Here is an 8,829-nt window from a genome sequence, read left to right on the forward strand (position 1 = left end):
ATGCAGTGGTATTCATTACAGCAATTAATTACAAAACATGCAGAGCAGTTCATAGTTCATGGCTCGTCATAGGGCATAACACAACCCAACATGTATAGAGTTGCCATGCTGCCTATGTTTAATTAGAGTTCTCTTTCAGCCTGGCTTATTGGATCAGGAACAACTGGTTTTTAATCATAGTCTGCGGTGTGTGTGTGTGTATGTGTGTTCTCTCTCTGGGCTGACTTGGTCAATCCCTTGTAAGGCCTACTGTTTCCTGAACAGTCTACTCAGCTGTGTCCCATGCCTCTGAGGCCCCAATCCTCTGCCTGTTAGGAAGGAAAATAACCAGGAACCAGGGAACAGTGTGGACAGTTGCAGTGCACCCTGCAGCCTGTCCAAAATATATATTTCCTTCCTCGACTGGATAGGTTTCCATCATAATGCTCAGTGTTCATACCTTTGGACTCCAAGGAAGTCACATAACAGTATTCACAGCAGGGTGACAAGGACATGAGCCCTGTAACGGAATTCCTCCTCCTCTTCATCCGAAGAGGAGGAGCAGGGATTCGACCAAAATGCAGCGTTGTCATAGGACATAATGAATTTATTGAACCAGACAAAAACGAACTATACTTGAATAACTAACAAAATAACAAACGACGTAGACAGACCTGGACATGCGAACTTACATACAACGAAGAACTCACGAACAGGAAAATGACTACACAAAAGAACGAACGTACAAACAAACCGAGACAGTCCCGTGTGGTGCGACAAACACAGACACAGGAGACAACCACCCACAACAATCAATGTGAAAACACCTACCTTAATATGGCTCTCAATCAGAGGAAATGAAAACCACCTGCCTCTAATTGAGAACCATATCAGGTCACCCTTTAACAAACATAGAAACACATAACATAGACTACCCACCCAAACTCACGCCCTGACCGTCAAACACATACAAAATAACAGAAAACCGGTCTGGAACGTGACAGGCCCCTTTGAACACATGCAGGTACATTTCTCTTTGCTAGCCATCGAGAGCATCATGCTTTGTTGATTTCAAAAAAGCTTTGACACAATTTGGCATGAGTGTCTGCTGTACAAACTGATGGACAGTGGTGTTGGGGGAAAACATACCACATTATAAAATCCATGTACACAAACAAATACTGTGTGGTTAAAATTGGCAAAAAACACACACATTTCTTTCCACAGGGTCGTGGGGTGAGACAAGGATGCAGCTTAAGCCCCACCCTCTTGAAAATATATATCAGCGAATTGGCGAGGGCACAAGAACAGTCTGCAGCACCCGGCCTCACCCTACTAGAATCTGAAGTCAAAGGTCTACTGTTTGCTGATGAACTGGTGCTTCTGTCCCCAACCAAGTCTGGCCTAAAGCAACACCTAGATCTTCTGCACAGGTTCTGTCAGACCTGGGCCCTGACAGTAAATCTCAGTAAGACAAAAATAATGGTGTTCCAAAAAAGGTCCAGTTGCCAGGACCACAAATTCAATTCTAGACACCGTTGCCCTAGATCACACAAAAAACGATATATACCTTGGGCTAAATTTCAGCGCCACAGGTAACTTCCACAAAGCTGTGAACGATCTGAGAGACAAGGCTGGAAGCGCATTCAATGCCATCAAAAGAAATATAAAATTGAATCAGTTATAGAACCCATTGCCATTTATGGTTGTGAGGTCTGGGGTCTGCTCACCAAACAAGAATTCAAAAAATGGGACAACACCAAATTGAGACTGCATACAGAATTGTACAAAAAAATATCCTCCGTGTACAACGTAAAACACCAAATAATGCATGCGGAGCAGAATTAGGCCGATACCCGCTAATTATCAAAATCCAGAAAAGAGCCATTAAATTCTACAACCACCTAAAAGGAAGCGATTCCCAAACCTTCCATAACAAAGCCATCACCTACAGAGAGTTGAACCTGGAGAAGAGTCCCCTCAGCAAGCTGGTTCTGGGGCTCTTTTTACAAACATACCCCACAGATCCCCAGGACAGCAACACAATTAGAACCAACCAAACCATGAGAAAATTTCTTGACACATTGGAAAGAATTAACAAAAAAAACTGAGCAAACTAGAATGCTATTTGTCCCTAAACAGAGAGTACACAGCGGCAGAATACCTGACCACTGTGACTGACCTAAAATGAAGGAAAGCTTTGACTATGTACAGACTCAGTGAGCATAGCCTTGCTATTGAGAAAGACTGCCGTAGGCAGACCTGGCTCTCAAGATAAGACAGGCTATGTGCACACTGCCCACAAAATGAGGTGTAAACTGAGCTGCACTTCCTAACCTCCTGCCAAATGTATGACCATATTAGAGACACATATTTCCCTCAGATTACAAAGACCCACAAAGAATTCGAAAACAAACCCAATTTTGATAAACTCCCATATCTACTGGGTGAAATACCAAGATTTGTGACCTGTTGCCACAAGAAAAGGGCACCCAGTGAAGAACAAACAACATTGTAAATACAACCCTTATTTATGTTGATTTATTTTCCATTTTGTTCTTTAACTATTTGCATTACAACATTGTGGGAACTTTTTTGAGTGTGATGTTTACTGTTCATTTTTATTCTTTATTTCACTTTTGTTTATTATCTATTTGTCACATCCGCCGAATACCACAGGTGTGGACCTTACCGTGAAATGCTTACTTACAAGCCCATAACCAACAATGCAGTTCAAGAAATAGAGGTAAGAAAATATTTACAAAATAAACTGAAGTAAAAAATCAAATAAAAACTTTATAAAATAACAATGATGAGGCTATATAGAGGGGGTACCGGTACCGTGTCAATGTGCAGGGGTACAGGTTAGTTGATGTAATTTTTACATGTAGGTAGGGGTAAAGTGACTATGCATAGATAATAAACAGCGAGTAGCAGCAGTGTAAAAACAAAGGGGAGGGACTATTTTGTCCAGGTGGCCATTTGATTAATTGTTCAGCAGTGTTATGGCTTTGGCGTAGAAGCTATTAAGGAGCCTTTTGGACATAGACTTGGTTCTCCGGTAACGCTTGCCAAGTGGTAGCAGCGAGAACAGTCTATGACTTGGATGACTGGAGTCTTTGACAATTTTTTGGGCCTTTCTCTGACACCGTCTAGTATATAGGTCCTGGATGGCAGGAAGTTTAGCCCCAGTGATGTACTGGGCCGTACTCATCACTCTCTGTAGCACCTTACGGTCGGATGCCTTGCAGTTATCATAACAGGAGGTGATGCAAATGGTCGGGAACCTCTCGATGGTGCAGCTGTAGAACTTTTTGAGGATCTGGGGATCCATGACAAATCTTTTCAGTCTCCTGAGGGGGAAAAGGTATTGTCGTGCCCTCTGAATGACTTTCTTGGTGTGTTGGGACCATGATAATTTATTGGTGATGTGGACACCAAGGAACTTTAAACTCTTGACCCGCTCCACTACAGCCCTGTCGATGTGAATGGGGACCTGTTCGGCCCTCCTTTTCCTGTAGTCCACGATCATCTCCTTTGTCTTGCTGCTGATGGAGAGTTTGTTGTCCTGGCACCACACGGCCAGGTTTCTGACCTCCTCCCTATAGGCTGTCTCATCATTGTTAATGATCAGGCCTACCACCGCTGTGTCATCATCAAACTTAATGATGGTGTTGGAGTTGTGCCTGGCCATGCAGTCATGGGTGATCAGGGAGTACAGGAGGTGACTAAGCACGCACTCCTGAGGGGCGGTATATTGGGGCGGAATGCCAATTGGAGTGAGTCTAGCGTTTCCGGGATGGTGGTGTTGATGTGAGCAATGACCAGCCTTTCAAAGCACTTCATGGCTACCGAATTGAGTGCTACTGGGCGGTAGTCATTCAGGCAGGTTACCTTCAGTTTTTTGGGCACAGGGACTATGGTTGGCTGCTTAAAACATGTAGGTATTACACCCTCGGTCAGGGAGAGGTTGAAAATGTTAGTGAAGACACTTGCCAGTTGGTCCATGCCTACTCTGAGAACATGTCCTGGTAATCTGTCTGGCCCTGAGACCTTGTGAATGTTGACCTGTTTAAAGGTCTCGCTCACATCTGCTTCGGAGAGCGTGATCACACAGTCGTCTTGAACAGCTGGTGCTCTCATGCATGCTTCAGTTTTGCTTGCCTCGAAGAAGGCATAAAAGGAATTTAGCCCGTCTGGTAGGCTCGTGTCACTGGGCAACTCGCAGCTGGGTTTCCTTTTGTGGTCCATAACAGTTTGCAAGCCCTGCCACATCCGACGGGTGTCAGAGCCGTTGTAGTAGGATTCAATCTTAGTCCTGTATTGATGCTTTGCCTGTTTGATGGTTTGGCTGAGGGCATAACGGGATTTCTTATAAGCGTCTGGATTAGTCTCCCGCTCCTTGAAAGCGGCAGCTACAGCCTTTGGCTCGGTGTGGATGTTGCCTGTAATCCATGGCATCTGGTTGGGATTTGTACGTACGGTCACTGTGGGGATGACGTTGTCAATGCACTTATTGATGAAGCCGGTTACTGATGTGGTGTACTCCTCAATGCCATTGGATGAATCCCTGAACATATTCCAGTCTGTGCTAGCAAACCAGTCCTGTAGCTTAATATCCGCGTCATCTGACCACTTCCGTATTGGGCGAGTCACTGGTACTTCCTGCTTTAGTTTTTGATGGTAAACAGGAATTTGCTATTTAGATTAGATTTGCTAAATGGAGGGCGAGGGAGAGCTTTGTATGTGTCTCTGTGTGTGGAGTAAAGGTGATCTAGAGGTTTTCCCCCTCTGGTTGCACATGCTGGTAGATGCTGGTAGAAATGAGGTAAAACAGATTTAAGTTTGCCTGCATTAAAGTCTCCGGCCACTAGAAGTGCCGCTTCTGGATGAACATTTTCTTGTTTGCTTATGGCCTTTTACATCTCGTTGAGTGCGGTCTTAGTGCCAGCATTGGTTTGTTGTGATAAATAGACAGCTCCAAAAAATGTAGATGAAAATTCTCTTGATAGATGGTGTGGTCTACAGCTTATCATGAGATAGTCTATCTCCGGCGAGCAATACCTCAACTCTCTAGAGACCGCAGGAGCGGTAGAGATACTCTTAATGATCGGCTATGAAAAGCCAACTGACATTTACTCCTGAGGTGCTGACTTGCTGCACCCTCGACAACTACTGTGATTATTATTATTTGACCATGCTGGTAATTTATGAACATTTAAACATCTTGGCTATGTTCTGTTATAATCTCCACCCGGCACAGCCAGAAGAGGACTGGCCACCCCTCATAGCCTGGTTCCTCTCTAGGTTTCTTCCTAGCCAACCCAGCCAACTGTATATTATATGTGTCATCATTCAGCCACGACTTGTGAAACGTAAGATATTACGTTTTTTAATGTCCCGTTGGTAGGATAGTCTCGAACGGAGCTCATCCAGTTTATTCTCCAGTGATTGCTCGTTGGCCAATAGAAGGGATGGTAGAGGCAGGTTACCCTCTCGCTGACCAATTCTCACGAGGCACCCAGATCTACACCCGCTGTACCTCCATTTTGTTTTTCGGCGAATGACGGGGATTTGGGCCTGGTCTCGAAGAAACAGTATGTCCTTCACGTCGGACTCATTAAAGAAAAGATCTTCGTCCAGTTCGATGTGAATAATCGCTGTTCTGATGTCCAGAAGCTCTTTCGAGACGGTAGCGCCAACATTATGTACAAAATAAGTTACAAATAATGCGAAAAACACACAAAATAGCACAGTTGATAAGGAGCCCGTAAAACGGCAGCCAATCCCCTTCGGCGCCATTACATATATTTCCCATGCCAATAAAACCCCCTTAAATTGAAATTGAAATTGAATTGAGAGAGAGAAAGAGAGAGAGAGATATGGGCTAGAGAGTCAACCTCCTCCTCCTCCTCTCTTTCCCTTCCCCCTTTTCCACTCCTCCTCTCCTTTAGCTCTACTAAAATCCTCACTCCATGTGTCCGATTCTGTGGGTCTGACCCTACATGGCTAACACAAGTAGGGCTGCAGGTGGGTGTCCTTGGCAGGGCTCTGGGTGGAGAGTGTGGCTGGGGAACAAGTTGTGCTCGCTGGGGATCAGCGGGAAGAGGACATGGTCCTTTCCACGGCCCTCTGGAGGATATTAGGAAACAGGGCTATTTTAATCTCCCCCTGGATTAGAATATCATGGCTGATGAGAAAATGTTGGTCTCCACCCGATTATGCATGCATGCACGCACGGAGACACACGCACGCATGCATGCATATACACAAACAAACACACACACACACACACACACACACACACACACACACACACACACACACACACACACACACACACACACACCTACACATACACACACCTACCTAATGAACACAAGGTCAAGGGTTAAGACTGTGCACCTCAAATCATATTGCATAACAGTCAAACAGAAATATCCTGGCTGTCTATTGGCTCCTCTTTCACAGGACCAATAAGGACTGACACCTGCCTGCAGGGAAAGCACATAAAGCCTGTTGCATAAGTACTTGTATGGGAGGGGATGTAGCTCAGTGGTAGAGCGCATGCTTTGCATGTATGAGGCCCCGGGTTCAATCCCCGGCATCTCCAGGATCTATTTTGTCAAAATGAAAGGAGAAGACAATCTCTGCAGCCAAATCTTCAAATTGACTGTGACTTGAGGAATTGAATAAAGATTTTAAAAATAAATGTGAACAGTAACAGGGGTATTACTTTTGCCTACTCATCTTATATATTACATCATCAAACAGTGTCTTTATTCAGCAAGATGAAAAAATCCTCATATATAAATAAATAAATAATGATTGGCTCTTATTTTCAACTTTGAGTTGGGGATGCCGTTTAGTCATATTGTAGGATACAGGTCAGTGCATTCCTTGTTTGGTGACCAGACCGTTTACAACTGAATGCTCTCTGTCCATCCTCTGGAACGACCACAATAACCAAGGAACCATCAGATAAACCTAACAATCCACCAACCTCTGGCTTTGCTGCCACAACAACCTAGCAAGGACACGACAACCCAACAAGGACACGACAACCCAACAAGGACACGACAACCCAACAAGGACACGAAAACCCAACAAGGACACGAAAACCCAACAAGGACACGAAAACCCAACAAGGACACGAAAACCCAACAAGGACACAACAACCCAACAAGGACACGACAACCACAACAACCCAACAAGGACACGACAACCCAACAAGGACACGACAACCCAACAAGGACACGACAACCCAACAAGGACACGACAACCCAACAAGGACACGACAACCCAACAAGGACACGACAACCCAACAAGGACACGACAACCCAACAAGGACACGACAACCCAACAAGGACACAACAACCCAACAAGGACACAATTACCCACCAAGGACACGACAACCCAACAAGGACACAACAACCCAACAAGGACACAATTACCTACCAAGGACACGACAACCCAACAAGGACACAATAACCCAACAAGGACACGACAACCCAACAAGGACACAACAACCCAACAAGGACACGACAACCCAACAAGGACACGACAACCCAACAAGGACACGACAACCCAACAAGGAAACGACAACCCAACAAGGACACAACATCCCAGCAAGGACACGACAACCCAACAACCCAACAAGGACACGACAACCCAACAACCCAACAAGGACACGACAACCCAACAAGGACGCAACAACCCAACAACCCAACAAGGACCCAACAACCCAACAAGGACACAACAACCCAACATCCCAGCAAGGACACGACAACCCAACAAGGACACAATAACCCAACAAGGACACAACAACCCAACAACCCAACAAGGACACGACAACCCAACAAGGACACGACAACCCAACAAGGACACGACAACCCAACAAGGACACGACAACCCAACAAGGACACGACAACCCAACAAGGACACGACAACCCAACAAGGACACGACAACCCAACAACCCAACAAGGACACAATAACCCAACAAAGACACAACAACCCAACAAGGACACAACAACCCAACAAGGACACAACAACCCAACAAGGACACAACAACCCAACAAGGACACGACAACCCAACAAAGACACGACAACCCAACAAGGACACGACAACCCAACAACCCAACAAGGACACGACAACCCAACAAGGACACGACAACCCAACAAGGACACGACAACCCAACAAGGACACGACAACCCAACAAGGACACGACAACCACAACAACCCAACAAGGACACGACAACCACGACAACCCAACAAGGACACGATAACCCAACAAGGACACGACAACCACAACAAGGACACGACAACCCAACAAGGACACAACGACCCAACATCCCAACAAGGACACGACAACCACGACAACCCAACAAGGACACGACAACCCAACAAGGACACGACAACCACAACAACCCAACAAGGACACGACAACCACGACAACCCAACAAGGACACGATAACCCAACAAGGACACGACAACCACAACAAGGACACGACAACCCAACAAGGACACGACAACCCAACAAGGACACGACAACCACAACAAGGACACGATAACCCAACAAGGACACGACAACCACAACAAGGACACGATAACCCAACAAGGACACGACAACCCAACAAGGACACAACATCCCAACAAGGACACAACAACCACGACAACCCAACAAGGACACGACAACCACAACAACCCAACAAGGACACAATAACCCAACAAGGACACGACAACCACGACAACCCAACAAGGACACGACAACCACAACAACCCAACAAGGACACAAAAACCCAACAAGGACACAACATCCCAACAAGGACACAACATCCCAACAAGGACA

General features: G+C 45.7%; 1 non-coding gene across 1 annotated transcript; it reads left to right on the plus strand.

Moving 5' to 3' along the window:
• Positions 1-6,520: 6,520 nt before the first annotated feature.
• Positions 6,521-6,592, plus strand: trnaa-ugc (transfer RNA alanine (anticodon UGC)). The gene has a single exon. It is a non-coding gene; the product is annotated as a tRNA-Ala (tRNA).
• Positions 6,593-8,829: the final 2,237 nt, after the last annotated feature.

The sequence above is a fragment of the Salvelinus fontinalis genome, chromosome 8 (assembly GCF_029448725.1).
Source record: "Salvelinus fontinalis isolate EN_2023a chromosome 8, ASM2944872v1, whole genome shotgun sequence".
Classification (NCBI taxonomy): Eukaryota; Metazoa; Chordata; class Actinopteri; order Salmoniformes; family Salmonidae; genus Salvelinus; species Salvelinus fontinalis.